Source organism: Chelmon rostratus, chromosome 10, assembly GCF_017976325.1.
Source record: "Chelmon rostratus isolate fCheRos1 chromosome 10, fCheRos1.pri, whole genome shotgun sequence".
In the NCBI taxonomy this organism is placed as follows: Eukaryota; Metazoa; Chordata; class Actinopteri; order Chaetodontiformes; family Chaetodontidae; genus Chelmon; species Chelmon rostratus.
Genome location: NC_055667.1, coordinates 10220824 through 10238076, shown reverse-complemented (window position 1 = coordinate 10238076; position 17253 = coordinate 10220824). Strand labels below are relative to the sequence as shown.

At 43.2% G+C, this 17253-nt stretch overlaps 1 protein-coding gene across 1 annotated transcript in view; it reads right to left on the bottom strand.

The window, feature by feature from the left end:
• The window catches only part of samd11 (sterile alpha motif domain containing 11), an 84596-nt gene that overhangs the window by 53035 nt on the left and 14308 nt on the right, over positions 1 to 17253 (bottom strand). The window contains exon 4 of the mRNA XM_041946661.1: positions 7062 to 7140. The gene's annotated coding sequence lies outside the window, so the exon portion shown is untranslated. The remainder of the gene's footprint in view (positions 1 to 7061; positions 7141 to 17253) is intronic.

Sequence of the window (17253 nt, the reverse complement as noted above, 5' to 3'; positions counted from 1 at the left end):
CTACTGGAAAAAAAGGAAAGGAAGACAGACAGAAGCGTCTCCGTCCCCCCCCCCCCCCCCCCCCCCCCCCCCAATCCACATCCAGACACCACCAGAGACAAGACAAGGCGAGAGTAATTAACTATTTAAAGCAGAGTATGAATTTCTTTAGAAAGCCTATGCAGTATTGTCTTGTCTCCACTTTCTACATAGAAATATAAGAAATAATCACCTCACTGGAGGAAGTTAACGAAACCGAAAGTGTTGCTCCTGGTGTTAGTTTAAATTTAACCCACAAGTTCTACTGCCTTAGACTTGTGTAAATGTGATTTCTCAGGAGCCTACAAAACAACAAAACGTGCTTTCTGTAGTTGGTCACCTGTTCTGTGATCCAGATTCTTCATTTAAAACCGAAGCTGAAGTGGTCAGGTCACCCAAACTAGAAACAAACAGATTTTCATTTGGTTCAAATCACTTTGTTCTGTTCCGTTCAAAGATTTGCAGTCACTGACTATGTAGTAACAGCTCAAATGCATTTCGGTATGAATAAAAGCGGCAGACTCAGGCAGTAAGAATAGTGAGTCAGTATAGTCAGTTCACTGAAGATTCGTCAATAGAGATTTGTTTGTACATGTACTGAACATCTCTATGCAAACAGTTTTGGTTGACTTGAACAGGTTTTTAGATATGTGAGATTTCTATCACCGCCCCAACACAATAGAGAGGAATGGGTTTTCATTTGTGGTGCTCACTGTGTTGCATTAGAAAGCTAAATAATATCTCTTATCCACAGAACACAGTCAACAGGTTTTACAGGACTGTTTGAGTGAAAACCGCGGACTTCTACAGTAGCAGGACACTGTTTCTAGAATGAAACATTGATGTTGGATGTTTATCTCTGCCGGGCGGAAGCCTATACATTTGGTCGTGTGTGTGTGCGTTTGTCCGTGTATCTGTCCAAAGCTAATCTCACACACTACTGGATCCATCAGCCTAATATTTTTGTGCACATTTATGACTGTATGTTCAAGGAACTCTGTTGGATGCAATAATTCTTCTTTTTTAATTCTTTGTTTAGGAGGGGAAATATGAAAATCTAATTTTGAATATGATGAGCACATCAAACAAAATTGCATTTACTTCCGTTGTATTGCTGTGGTAGCAAAGAGACTCAGGGTTGGAAATCAAAAGAGGCCTTCGCAATGTGACCCTTTAAACTAACACATGCACAGCAATTGTGACGGCACACAAACTGTTGTCTCCTGCATGAACCAGGCATGCTACAACACCGTCCACCTCCCCACCCTTACATTCGCCTCGCTACGTAGACGACTCACGACTTTCGGTGATGGCAAAATGGACAAAGCTCCTAAAGATGTAGGTGGACAGAACCAGTAATGTATCAAATACCTGGACTATGGTGAAGATTGCTAATGTTCACATTATAGCGGACATCACCTTGATAATCCATAGTTCACCATTTCATCTTTCTTTGTTCTTTCTGCCAGTCTCATCTCTATGCTACTTGATAAAATCAGAGCAGAAAAAAGCTAGCTTCTGTTGTAGCCATTAATACTCGTTAAGTCTATTAGTGCCTTTAAAATCGTGCTACCTTTTGCTGACTCATTCTCATTTTATCTAGACATGAAACTTCTCAGGGGTCCTGGAGGGACTTTAGCTCTCCTAAGTTGGAATTTGTGGAATTTAATATCAGAAAATGTTTCAGGGGATACAGGCTTTGAGTGTGCTATGTTAGCAGGCACAGAGAAACATAATACATTAGGAGGGAAGAAATGTGGATCAGAGTGCTGCGTTTCTGACAGGAGTCTTTGAAAAGCACTAAATTTGGCATTTCAATACTCTCCATCTGGTGGTAGTGCTAAACACGACATCATATTTCAAAACTTTTTATTCTCAGTATGTGTCCCTAATTGCTCACCAGGCGGTGTTTTTGGCCACTGTGTGCAGTCTGACAACACCAGCAACCGCACCAGCCGCTTCTTCAATAAGGTTTAAGTTAAATTTCCCCTTCGTTTTAAGTTTCAAAACACTTTTAACATTGCATGGCCCTGTAAGCAGAGAGACCGCGGTGCTATTTTTGTGGTATGACTTAGGCCTTAAGCTAAATCTTCACAAACTGCTCGTCCAAAAATTCCCCTAAAATCAGGTTTAAAACTGAACTAGTGTGGGACCAACACAGTCCTGCAACTCCAGAATTTCAGAGTTGGCAAGCAGGCAGAGTAACATTAGACCCCAGTGGGGTGGGTGGAGGGGGGTTTATGCTGTCGTGCCGGCGCCCTTGGCCTCCCCCGGCGGATCTGGGGGGTCAGGCGGCTGTCTGTGATCCCACACAGCGGCTCTTCCACATGGGATTTATTTTCTTGCTGGATGGGCAGGCAGGCGGCCCAAGAGGATTCTCATTTTAGACCAGCGTCTGTAGCTGTCAACGCCAGCCGACAGAGGCGAGCGGACACCCGACCCCGAGTATCCTCCCTCAACACTCCCCTTTGGACTCCCTCCCCTCCTCCTTATATTCCCTGCTCACACACAAGCGCATGGACAGCACGCACACTCGCACACTCACACACACCCACACACAGAGAAAATAAAGATTTCACAACCTTATGTAGCTTAAATGAAAGTTTCACTCATACTATGATGAGACTACAATTAAAAATTCTACATGATTGTTTATTCAGTTTTCATCTCAGGAGTCCTTTTCTTTGATTATAAAGCTGTGTGGTGAACTCAAAGCTTCAACGAGCAATGAGCCAGGTCTATCTAGCAAAAAATGCACAGCTCCCCTTTCTCCCCAGCGCCGTTAATAATTTGTGCAGTAAAAGATAGCGTGCCTCTCTGAGTTTGTGGGAGTTATTGGCACAGTATTCCCCCCACCATATTTGTGCGAGGCAGTGATAGGAACATAAATTATTTCTTATCTCTTCCGCAATCCATTTTTCAAAGGGCTCACTCTGTGTTTGAAGGGTAGCAGCACCAGCAGCCAAAGCCCAGATAGTAGGCTACATTAGCCTTCAAGAGATCCGACTTAATGATTCAAACAATGCAGTAAGAACAGAAACTCACTGATATGAGCAGTGGCATATACAGTATGACCATAATTTAACACCAAATTAGATCCATGGAATTCAACATCCAAACGATGGCCAGCATTACCACCACTACAAAGGCAGTCATTGTTGTGAGGTTATTTAGCTAAATGCAATGCAGTATAATGGAGGATGTAAGTGGTCAGGATTTGGATGTTAAATGAAGTTTGAGAGATCCTACAAAATTCTGTGGTGGACCAAAGTGGACATAGTGTGTACCAAACAAAGTTTTAAAGAATCACTGCATTATGTTTTGAGCAAAACAATAGGGGCAAACAAGCTGTTTTAAAGTTATTCCTTCAATTAGACTTGTTTAATTAGCCGTGTTCTGTCCACTGAACTGCAAAATAATCACTTCCTACGAAGTATTATTTATCACCAGTCCACCATGAAATAAAAACAGTCTATAAGCACACTGATGCCTTTGGAAAAAGGCAAAAGATTCAGTCCTCTGAACTGTGTGGTTCTGAAAGTACAAGCAAAGTCCTTGTAAATCAGAAGAGCCACTTTTCCATAACGAGGCCCCTTTGGTGCTTACGAGAGGTCAAGATGTGTTTCTTCTCGTCAAAAACATGCAAAAAAGAAACACAAGAAAAGTTTTGAGGGAAAAAAGTCACATAATGACTTGGCCTGGCCAGCCCTGTGAACATTGTTCTAGACATGAACATTCAAACCGCATTATTGTTTGGAAACTCTTCGCAAGTGGTGTCAGCTATCAATTTAGATATATTCTACAGCTCCGGCTGATCTGCAGATACAAAATGACAAATGATAAATATCAAACCCTCCTCTGCAAAGCATTAATGTCTGCTTGCAAAGAATAAACCCTAGCTCTCCCAGCTACTATTGATTTTTTTTCCCTGTGATGTGAAACCAGCAATCAGCACTGCGGTTCGAAATAGCCCTGAAACTGGAGCCGAGACGTCGATGAGTCGCCAACACATTTCAATTAGCGAGCCGCCCTGGCCGATCTCTCCCCCGGGGCACAAAGCACAGAGGGTCGGGCAAACCCAGCCCAAGTCCACATATGTCCTGCGTTGGCTCAAATGAATCTGATAAGACACAGAGGAAGAATTTATCCATGCCACAGCCAAATATTTGTCTATTTCTAGATCTCTTCGATTAAGTGCAAAACAGAGACTTGTGTATTTGAATGTCAAACCACCCTCAGCCTCTGAAGGCCTCCAAAGAGTGCGGTTTGTTTGACATGGGTTATTTCCGGTGGAAAGACGCAAGCGGAGCAGCGGGACAAGACTTCAGTGGTGTAATATGAGCCACATCACATGATGTTGAGATGTAAAATAATGGTCTGTCAACTGTTTAACTTTTATGTATCTGAGCAGCCCATCCAGAAAATGGTTTTCATTTATAGCAGGCATGTCCAAACTATTCCATAAAGGGCCGTGTGGCTGCAGGTTTTCGTTCCAACCAAGGAGGAGCGCACCAGGCCAACCAATCAACATCAAGGGATCCCTTTGTTATCAGCTAAACACTGAGATCAGCTGATTAATTGATTCCAGCCTGGTGAGCTCCTCCTTGGTTGGAACGAAAACCTGCAGCCACACGGCCCTTTATGGAATAGTTTGGACATGCCTGATTTATAGTGTGCCCATGGCAATACTATGCCTAGAGGAGTGACTATTCACAGCTTAATGTTCTGTACTTGTTTGGATTTTCAGTGTCAGCTACTTTTATAAAAACTGAATTTTTGCTTCTCCTTGAGTATTTTTACGAAGAACTTCATTTTTTGACACATGCGCACTGAGTATAAGGACCCCCCTGCTTTGAGTGAAAAAAGACAGAATCCCGTCAAACTGCATGCAGCTTCACCCAAACACAACTCTGTTCATTAAGGAAAAAAGATGCTTAATGATTTTTGCTGGAAACATAAAAATAAGACAAAAAAGTAAGACACTATTTTACCTTAGCGCCATGTGCCTTAACAAGTCAAAATGTTCATAGCTGCCACTTTACTTCACTTTAAATGATGAAGTAATTATAATTAGGCTCCTCTGTTCAGCTATTTATCAATAACTCAACATAGTATTATTGTGGAAGCTTTCATTGTTGTTCAGCTGTCATAAAAACAACATTATGGGAGCATAACATCATACTAAAGCCAATGTTCAGATTGTTGTAAAGTCGCTAGAACTGGGTGCTTAATGTCAATGCTTTTTTTGGTACTGACTGAAATGTGTCCACAGCACGGAGTGGTGAAACCCGTCGAGTGCTGAAAGCTTGCGGGGAAGTTTCATAACACTGGTTAAATCAAAATTTGACTAATGACTATGTTAGACTATTTTATTCATGCAAAGTCTGAGTACAGCTGCTAGTGTTTAGACAATATTAGAGAACTTTGGTTTGTGTTGTGAAAAAAAAAGATTTTGTACGAAAACGCAGATTTCTTAAAGAAATTGGAAGAAAAAATATATCTGCACCAGTATTGAAAAATTTGAAATGATACAAAACCTTAAGAGTAGCACAAGATCGTCCTTCACTCGCAGCCATTTTGTTTCATTCTCTGACAGCTCTCATCAACAACGGCAGACTGGTGCTGGCGTTGTGTGTGCATGCATGCGTGTTTGGGTGTGTGTATGTGCTGTACATTCTCCACTGAGGGGCCAGGGGGTTACGATGGAGCCACGGGGCCACAGCGACAACTCGCCGCCCCGCTCCCCCTCTTCTCTCGGCCCCTCCTCACCCCTCTGGCCCTTTGCTCCTCGCCTGGCTGGCAGCCCTGCATCAGGCAGACACACCACAGGCCGCCGCCGCCGCCCCCCCCACCACACACACACACACACACACACACACACACACACACCAGTCACTCCAACCCCCCCACCCCCGCTCTGAGCCGATCAATACAGCTCTTCGCCTTTCATCTGACCAGAGCTTTGGAGGAGCCGCACTTCCTGAAGAAAACCCAATACAGCACTCCGTCTCAGGGTAGCTTATTCTCTGTGTGTAAATGTGTGTGGTGTGTGTGTGTGTGTGTGTGTGTGTGTGTGTGTGTGTGTGTATGCACTGATGCGTGTCTACATGTACATGTGTTTGTGAATGAGAATGCGTGAGTGTGAGAGACAGAGAAGCAAAGGTTTCTGTGATATGCTGTGATAAATCAACAAAATCCAGGTTTGGCTACACTGGTTGCACATTTGTATGAAAGACATATGATCAGCTGCTAAAACACATGAACAGGCATGAAATTATGTTATAGTAGCAGGAGTAGTATTGTTTGATCAGTGCAATATGAGAGTTGCTCTGCCCATTTTGACCTGGACGCAAGAGAAATCAGAGAAAATTCTCCAAGCTCATTTTATGGGGTCAATTTTTCACTGCCCTTAATGTTATCAAAATAAGAATTCCTGAAAGCCTCTGTGGGTGAAATAAGTTCTACCTGGACTGACACTCAAGTCTGAGAGAGGGAAGTTCAGTCTTAGTGGAAGATCCTTATAAATACTTCAAAAGCGGGAGAGGCAACATTCATTTCTCTCTCTCAATTTCTACTCTGCTTATCCGACAGCTTCCTGTGTTGTTTGAGGATTGGGAGTCTTAACTCTCACACTCTCTTCTCTGCTTATCCTACAGATCTCTGTGTTGTTTGTAGACAGGGAATCCTAACTTCCTGTGTGGAAGAGGGAGAGACTGAACCTCCTCACTCAGCGTACAGGTGTCAAACAAGAGAGGCTGCTCAGGTCACATGGAGGTCAGGTGAAAACACCACCTCCTGGGACGAAAACATACCACATGTGGGAAACTGTTTAGGAAGGCTGGTACTATTTCACAAAAAGACAGAAAAAAACAGGCCTTCATGGGTCCAAAAAATTGTATCCAACCTGAATGGGGATCTACACTTACTCAAAGTCAAGATGAATTCTGAAAAATAAACTCAAACTCGAGCAACCTGATTCAAATGGGACCCAAATCTGACTCGAGTTTCCCTTCAGGCCAAAGGAGAAAAGATTAATCACTCACCACTCGCTGATGCGCTGCCTCTAAATGTGTTATAGCCCTTGTGTCTGTCCTCTGCTCCAAACAGTAGGGGGAACAATCCCTGCATAAAAACAAACATACTCCTCTTGTAACCAGTAACATTCACAATATCCAGAAAAATCCACAGCTTAGTTTATTTCTGTATTGCACCAGTTGCAAGACAAGTTCCTCTTTGAACAGTGGCATTTATATTCTTCTGTGGCACATGACAAAGACTTTACAATATGTATTAAGTGGAGTGAACAATGGCTAAAAACAGTAGAACAGTCTTTCATGTACTTCTGTGTCAGAAAAGTCACTGACCAAATAAAACTAACCAGACTATGTCTATAAATAGTACTTTATAGGTTGTTGTTCTGTGAGTAAACATATTTATAGGCCATAGTAACATAAGTATAAGCACCATTTATAGAAAAACAACTTACATAAAGTAACCGGCTGTTACTTAAGACTTGGTTTGTGATTATACTTTTGATCTCGAGTTGGCTGTAATGACTAGATAAATCAGTTATTACCAAGGTGTGACAGCATTCATTTAGTAAACAGATAACCTTGCTTACAAGCAGATCTTGATCGACAAAAAAACTAAATCAAAGTTTGACAGATATGTGAAGATTTTCACATTAGCATGCCACACACCCCAGTTTCCACAGAAGATATGGTGATTGCTGGCTTGAACTTGCGTTATACAAATTGAAGCAATATTTAGGGGCGGCATGAATGCATACGAAGTCAGTGGAAAAACACAAATGAAGATGAATAGATGGTATGAAGAGAGGCAAAGACAGATATATTTGAGCTAAAAATTTTCAACATATTGTAGTTTAGTTATATTACCCAGGTCTGCGGTAAAATGAGTGAAACTAGAGTCTTTGGAAAGTTTAGAAATCAGTCTATCTGAGCTGTCACCGTCAGTCTCTGCTTGTTGTCACAGCAAACTGTCAGTCAGGGAACTTCTCCATTCACTGCTTGTGGCCAAACATCACAGGCAGCAAAACCACTTCAGCAGTCAGAGCAAGGCAAAAGTCCACTTCATATCGAGTAGGATGGAGTTATATCTTGATGTGACCACACAGAAACTCTGCTTGGGTTCCATTGACACTACAATTCACTTTTCAGCTCCATGGCACATAGTAGTTACATATCATAGCCCTTGTTCTGCTGCTTTAAAGACCATTTATAAACCTTAAAAGAACAAATAAAATTTGAGCATAACAGGATTTTTGCTGTCACCTATACAGCTTATTTTGTCCTTTTAAACAGCTCTTTAAACAGAAAGGACCCTTCCACAGACTGTTTGCTCTCCTGACCTCTAGAAGAAGCTACAGAGATTCTGGGTCAACAATCATTTATCAATTACTTATCAACATTCATAGCTGAAGGCTTGTGCAGTTGTGAGTGAGTCATTAATGAATGGTTCTTGGCCTGGATTCTCTGCAGTCATCTTTCAGAGGGGCCAGAGCTCATGGGCTCAAAAAGAAAAAGCAAGCTACACTGGCTGAAGATATTCCCACAACAACCTGAAAGGTTTTTAATATTTAGGCATTGTAGTAGGTTATTACTAAATTACTGTGTAGAGCAATAATAATAATAATAATAATAATAATAATAATGAACAGCAAGTGACGTCCTTAGACAATTTATATAATATTTCAGCAAACAAAAATAATAATGGAAGTGTTATGTGAATCCATGCACATAATAGAATAACTAGATACTGGACTGCATGGCGCCTTGTGTGAATAAAAAAATGTTCGCCCAGCGCATAAGACAAAAACTATTTTTTTTAGCTTCCTGGTGAGCCACTGCATTGTGTGGCCCACTGCACACGTACATTACTGTTCCTCCCCTTGCCGCCACCCGCTCTGCCCCGCTCTGCCCAAAGACTCAAACTGGGATGAAGTCATGAACATAAAAATAGCTTCCCCGGGGTTTAGGAAAGTTTTGCAAATATGAAACTTTTATGGATTAAACGTCCATGTTTGGATCTGACAATAAAACACAAAGGTCTCATTTTTAATCATGTAGCTATGACAATAACAGCTTTTTCACTTCTGTACTTTAATGAATCCAAATATTAACATTGTTAGAATATTTGAGAGAATTTAAAATGAGTTATACTAGCTAGCCTTGTGGTCACTGTGGTGACCAATGGGGGCAACCATTTGGGACTAATGCATGAAAGTTCCCCAGTCGGAATAATGGTAGATTTTCCCTTTTTTTTCCAACTCTGCAGACTTGGAGTGAATGCAATAAATAAAGTGATAAAAGCCGCTGAAATCGTTGACCGGTCTGGGTCTAAGCACAGAATCAAATCTCACTGGTTTCCAGAAGACTTTGACTCCATTCCATTTTGCTTGGAAAGGTGGGAGCGTTTTTTATCCAGGTACATGCAGATGCACATGCTTGCACACCACCCACCCATCAGAGAAGCTCCAGTCAGGATGTTATCCGAACAGATGTTTAGTCTGCTCCGGGTAGAGCACTGCCCTCTGTTTTTACTGGCCCTCTGAGTCCACAGGCTTTCCACGGACGCACCATTGCATTGGTCACTACGTACCCCCCCAACCCGTCCCACACAAACACACACGAAGCCTTTGAGGTAGAACTTTTAAGGGGAGAAGGAGCAGGAAAGGGGACAGAGGTTGGAAGCAGGCGAGTTGCTGCCAGATCCACGGGGCTGCGGAGAGGGCCGTATAAACAAGACTGAATGTGGCCACCAGGGATTGGTACATTGTCCCAGTGGAAACGTCTGGCCCTGGATGAGTCAGCCTCCGACACTGCATAGGAGGGGTGTAGAGACACTGCTCTGTCGCAAACAGTTTCCAGACTATCCAAAATAGGCCTGTTAATCCCCGCCTGATGGTAACCAAATGTCAAGTGAAGGATGAGAGTGTTTGTCGGTTCGAACGTAATTTCCCAGTCAAATACAGAACTTCCAATCCCGTGTTCCAGGCTGCAGCACATGACCAGAGACCATACATATGTAATAAGCATGTTAATTCTGTAATTATTTACTATTCGCACAAGTCAGGTGATAGCATGTATTTATGTAAGTGTGTATCCTGCATGTGTGTTCACAAAAACAGAAACATTTCCTGATTTAGCATTCCTGAGGACTAAATTCAACAAAATCAAATTATACTGTACTGAGATCATTTTGGTGAAAAAATCAGAAGCACCACAACTTTTCCCGCATTTTTTACTTGGAACATTTGCTCATTACACTGATAAATGAGCACCAATCAGACACCCCAGCACTGAGTTAAGTGCAGCCCTGCTCCCTGGTCGGTGTCATGTGCGAGTTAAGGACACCCACTGTGATGTCCGCGGTCAGAGGGAAGGAGGATAGGAGTTGGGGCGCAAAGGAAGAGGGGAAGGGAACCAGAAATGCATGCAGGGCAGCTGCCTTGGCAGGTAGATGAAGTGAGGATCACACAGGCCGACATGGGGGTGATTAATGTGCGGTGGAACGCACAGGAAGGAAAACAAGGTCATAAATCAGTCCCTGGGCCTCCATGCTAATTGTAATTGAAATGAATTTATCTGGCCCATAGTGCAGGGAATTGCAATTGCTATTGACCAATAGGGCCCAAGTGGTCCAAGAGAAATGAAACGGGGAGTGCGGCGTGTCCGTGCCAAGATCAATGCGTAACCCAGCGCTGGTATTTGTGTCCGTAAATAAAGGTGGTTTGGGGGGGAAACATGTAACAAGTGAGTTATTGTGCTGACTTCTGTGCTAACTTTGGTCAGTGTGATGATGGAGCCATTACTCAGGGTATAGTTCTCTGACTTTTGGCCACAATTTAGATGCGAGCTGGAATTGTTTAAAAAATAATGTGAAACACACAGAGGTAAGGCTACAGAGGGGAATCACTCCTGAGATTGCTTTAGCCCTGCCCATGTTTTTTTTTTCTATTGCCTCAAAATAAAAAGTGTGCAACATTGCCCTGTGAGTGTAAGAAAACTTCATATTTCTGTTGCTATATAGCCTATTGCTATGTAGCCTCCCATATTCTAAGACCACATTCCACATTCTAAGACCACAGTGCCGCAAAACCTCATGTATAAAATGTCGAGGAGTCAGCCTTCCGGTCTGTTTTTTAAAACAGACCCCCAGTTCACCTCCCACAGCCAAGCAGGTAGCTCCCCATTCATTAACCCAACCGCTTACTAACTAATTGGGACATGCACAGACCTGTCTGTGTGTGTGTGTGTGTGTACTTAAAATGAATTTGAGGATAGAGTGATAGGCCTGAAGAAAAGACCCAACAAAGGATTTGATGCATTACATTCTGCATCGTTGAATCTAGCCTTTAAAACTACTACTGTGAATGTAGTGATGCTAATCTGATGAAAAGCTATTCAGTCAACACTGCTCTGTATACAAGGGAGTTTCTTCAAGTTTCAAGTCAACAGCTGCTAAGTTTCATTCCAAATTATACCATTGTAGGACATAAATAGTTAAATAGTTCATTTTTAAAGACATAATAATTTGTTTTTCAATCTAACTCTAAATGAACAACCTTGGTCAAAGCTAAAAGCGAAAGTAGCATTGGAGAAGAGGGATCCGTGCTGTGTTGAGCACCCAGCAGAGTATTCCCTGCTCCATTCTCTCTCTGGGATTTGGTCTCCATGTTGTGATCCAATAACGTTCCCCCATGAGACTGCGGATAGCATCCTAACCTCGCTGCAGGAAAATAACATCCTCTTCCATTCATACACAGAGGAATACTGAGTTTCATAACATACCCTCATCAGGACACATTTTAATGACACCAAAACTATGTGTACTGCTCATTCACACCATTTTCAGGACTGAATATACAAGCATTTACAGTAAAACACTATGAGCAGCAACTGCAGAGTAGTGAGTGTTGCGTTACATATGGGGCGACTCTCCGCTACATGTTTGAAATTGCTAAGAAAATTTTACATGCTCTGTGACAAACTACACAACAAGCATTCACCCCCACAATTTATAGTTCTTTGAACCTTGCGGGCGCAACGAACAATAAGAACAAAGCATTGTTTTTCAATTGTGTGTGACAGTGTGGGCTGCTCAGTACAGAGGCCTTCGCCCTAACTACTGGGGCTGAGTTTGCTAAACGAGCCAGAGCACCACCGCGGAGCCCACAAGGCTCCACGCTTTCTGATACAACCAGGGGCTTTTCTCCGCCTGCACACTCCCTCCACCACCTCACCTCCTTCCCCCATCCTTCCCCTCCGTCAGGAATCTATATTTCATAAGCGAGCTGTGGAGCTCCAGTGCCCAATTATCAGCAGATAAGGCGCAGGAAGCCCTGGAGCGCCGGCACGGCTATTTAGACGGGGAGGGGGGAAGGAGCTGGAGAACGAAAGGCAGGCAGGCAGGCAGGCAGGGACCCAACCCCCCAGGGGCACTTCGCCCTCACCACGCTATTTTTTTCTTCCTTCTCTTTTTTTTTCTCTTCTCTCCCTCGCTGACAGCCTCCTCCTCCCCCTTTTACCTTAGCGGCAGGGTTCAATTAGTGCCGGCGGCGGCTAGCACCCGCAGCCCTGCTCAGCCCAGGGAGCTGGAGCCTCTATCAGCGCACACCAACAACACGCAAGGCTGAGCCCAACTAGCAAACTGACGTCATGGCAAGGTCTATGTTCGTCTCACACATACAGGCACAGGCACATGCACATGTACATATGCGCACACGCACACACGCGCACACACACACACACACACACACAATCTGACAGGCTTTTAATATCTCAGCTATGAGCACAACAGGGTCATCAATATAAAATTTCAAGTTCCCATGAATTGGCTAGTGGGGTGCTATTTGATGTTGTTCTGTTCTGTTACGCCACTCTTCCGCTATGCAGCTCTCGTCCTGTTAGCTGACTCTGCCCGGACTGAGAGCTCACCATGAACACAGCCTGATCTGGGCCGAACACGACCTCCGAGACAGATGGAGGCCAGTTGGACAACAGGGAATACAGTACCAAGGTGGTCTTCTTGCCAGGGTCGGCTCTTGGCACCCCCAAGGAAGAGTCTGATAATAAGAAAGCTAGCTGCACTGCTAACCTAGCTAAGGGCAGCCTTACATTAGCAACAAGTAAAGCTATCTGACCATCAGGAAACACCATAAATCACAGATCATTGAGGCAGAGCAGCTGGAGGACATCAGAGGGAAAACCAGAAAATATAATCCCCATGAATATGATGAGGTTTCATAAAAATCAATGAACTAAGTCACAAAGTTGGGTTTTTTTGGGGGGGCAGTAACGGCGGAGGCCCGCCCCCCAGACCCACTCCGCTAATGCGTTCTCAGAAAAGTTTGAGAAAGCATTTCTTTGGACACAAAATCAGTATAAACAGGTATGGGGTACAGGACGAGTCATCAAACTTTTCTATATAATTTTCCAGGAAATGGTAAACTCTAAAATACCATCAAGAATCCCTACCAAATGATTTTTTGTCACTGTTGGGCCAGATACTGGTGTATAGGTGACGTATAGTGCGAGATGTGATGAAAACACTCACAAATCTATGCTGTTTTCATGGGAACTTTAAAGTAAAAACTGATGCAACGTTTTTTTCTTCTTTTCTTCCTGAACCTACAGCATGAAGCTAACGATGACTCCAGTGCTAGCTTTAAAACCACAATGTCTCCATGGAGATACAATACTGATATTCAGTGTTGCAGCTGTAGAATCATGTCACACTGGGGTAATACTTTGAGCTGTACTTTGACCAACGGTAAAATCATTTACATCAAGTACTTCATGTTGTTTCACCATTTCTCAGATCGGGTGTTATTGCCTCCTCAGACTCGTGCATTTAAGTCAGGACTTTTCACACTTTTCCGTGGCCCCAGACCTCTATTAGCAAGGGGGTAAAACTCAATGTGCCTCTCACATTTTCAAACCCCAACAAAAAAAAACACACTCCAACCACCAATGCTGAGCAAGGTCGGCCAGGGGTCAGGCACAGCTCACGGATACGAGACGGATATCGATTCGCTGGGACAGGCCGTGAGCACACATACACACACTTTCTTTCCCCTCCTCTTTTTCTCTCTTTCTCTACAGTCACAGGGCAGGCATCAGCCAATAGATCAGCCAGGGGCAGGAAACGGCCTGGGTCAGAGGGGACAGAGTGTGTGTGTGTGTGTGTGTGTGTGTGTGTGTGTGTGTGTGTGTGTGTGTGATGATAAGACTAACAGCCTGCTGAAAGCCGCTCTCACCTCGAGCTATCCAGGACCTTCAGGCTGTTTCGAATCACCTCCAAGGAGCAAAGAAAAAGAAAATAGCTCTGACCAAACACTGATGGAGTATTTGTCTTACTGCCACTGATAGACATGCATCTACATGCACAAGCACTCATCAACATACGCTGGCCAGTGTTGATGATTTTCCGTAATCGCTGTTTCAGTGTGCCGCACAAGTCGACGTTGTTTGTCAGTCTTTCCATCAGTTGGAAGTTGATATTATAGAACACTTGTCACCGCAGGAGGGTGTGTGTTGTTGTTGCTGTCGCCTAGTGGGCCGTGTTAGGGGATCCGCCAATGGCAAAAAGATTGGGGTAAGAACCAGGCGAGGCTGCAGCAGCCCTGGGTAGACTGGAGGCTCAGCTGGAGTCATGCACATACAGCGTCAGCGGTGCATGGGTCGTCATGTGTGTGCACGTGCCATGTATGATTGCTGTGCATGAGCGAATAAGTTAAGTGTATGTCTGAGTGTGTGTGTGTGTGCATGTGTGCTTAAATGCGCATGTGTGTTCGTAGTGTACATGTGAGAGAAAGTCAGGGGGCAGTGAAGCGGAGGAGTGCAGGCAATGCTCCCAGGCATAGAAAGCAGGCCAACTCTATCTCCCACTATGGAGAGCTTCAAAGAGATGGGGTAGCAAAACGAGAGATGGTAGAGTACGCCGGGTTACATCAGTGAAGTTGTGTGAGATGAGCTATTATGTTCTATTCAAACTAAACTGTCAACCACAACACACACACACACGGTATTTTTTTTGTGCACATTGTAGTTTCTATCATTTTGGTATTTAGCTACCACATTAGTATGAAAGGTGTGCTCTTTTTATGCTGGATGTGCAAAAAGTAAAAAATAACAATTTTCTCTTCCACATAGCTATTTTATTCTTCCCATGCAGCATCTTTCAGCTGCCTTAGCCTCAAACTACAGATAAATCAGGTAGTTTATACAGAGAAAAGGAAGGAAACGAGCCAAAGACAAAAGATTCAGAGATACAGACAGACAGAGAAGACAGCAAGACAGTCAGGAGGAAGTGATCTTCCCCCGCTGACACTCTTGTTCCACGGTAAGAATCCCCCGGCCAGTAGCCTCAGACATCTGGTTCCAGTTAGCTCTCAGCGCTTTGACGCGTTTCCTGTGCTGCTGCTCCACGCAGCCACGGCCACGACGCAGCCCCCCCCAACGCCACAACAGCCAAACTCTCTGGAGATAATGTACTGTAACTCTCACATACACACAGTCAACCACACGTCTACTGTATGTTGAAACGAATCAAAGGAGAACCAGGCTGTATTCTGGTATTGGTTCATGCTGTACTGTCATTTAGTGTTGCTAAAAAGCTTCTCAGAGGCATCAGACAGTGTGTTTAAGAGCTAAAACAACAAGACGTGGGGGTGCTGACATCATAACCAGAGTTACACTAATTATACGTGACATTTCCAAATGTTTTGATGCCATCACATATTCGCATTAGAGAAGTGAGTGATACTCAATTCATGAAACCGACTACAATTTAGCTTTTTATCAGAGCAGCAACCATTTCCATTCTCTTCTCTGGAAGAGAGAAGTGACGTGTTTTATTTCAGCAGCTTCAACAGGAAAACGAGGAGAGAGGAACAGATTGATTGTTCACAGGAAGCCTAGTGCAGTGAAAGTGAAAACCAAACTTAGACTGAACAGAAGTAGACTGACAAGATGAAAATCATTCAACGATGTGATGTAACTGAGAAGTGATTTTACTCTATTCTTTGCGGACTGGTAAATTTTGCTGTCAGTTATTCATCTACATAAACCATTTTCACAGCAGACATTTTGACTTGTCATAGCAGGAAAAGCAGATATTACTAATAACATTAACAATGGCTAAGTTCCAGTATATGTCCCAGTAACCAGTGACAATGAGCCAGCATGCACAACATCAGGACACTGACAGGGTCACCGACATTGAATGCAGTCGTTTTTTATGTTATTAATTACATCTGGGCTTTGTCAAAATGTCTGCTGCGCAAAAGTCCTGTTGAATAACTCATCACTGTTGGTCAGTCCTACTCTGAAATTCAGTATGTTAGATGGATAACTAGGAACTGATGCATGTCAGGTGCTACGTTGTTGGCAATCTGTTTTTGTAGGATGACTTATCAGTTTCAGTCCATTGTGTTTGGCTTTATTTACATATTTTGTTAATAAAAAGGTTCATGAGTAATGTTAAGGTATTGTTTCAATTGTGCGTCTGCATTTTTTTGGATCTGAAGATTCCTTGGCACCTGTTGTCATAGGAAATGTGTTTATTTAAATGAATTGTCCCTTTTTCATCTAATACCTACTCTGTATGAAAAACTGTGGATTGCAGGGATTCAATAATGCATTTTTAGCAATGAAAACAAAGGTAAAAGTAGACTATGTCCAATAATTTACTTCAACCTTATCCAAATACTGTTAGCTAACATACAACAAAAAGAGGATTTGGATTCTGTACTTTTTATGACAAAATGCGTATAGCAATGTAACAAAAACAGGACGTTACTTATTATAGGACACATAGGATAATAAGACATTGTACAATCTAGTGTGAGAATCTGTTTGACTATGACAGCAGCTGTTTATGGCATTGTGCAGCAAGTGTCTGCTGCTGTTTACATTGTCATACCTGAGCTGTACTGAGGCAAATTCCTGCCATCTATGTTGATATGGCAATAAAGCACTGAGGCTTGAGTCTGATGCACAGTAATAAAGATGCTCTGAGGCACACACTGTATTTTGACCTGTCAGTTTTGGGAACTAACAGCACAGCGTGTCATGTCACTCATACTGTGGAAGTCTGTAACTTTTCAGTGCAACTACCCACTAAATCAACCACAGTGCCTTTCAGTGAGGTGATTCCCTGTGTGGGGGAGTGGAAAAGGGTGACCCCAGAATGGAGAAATAGATATGAAAC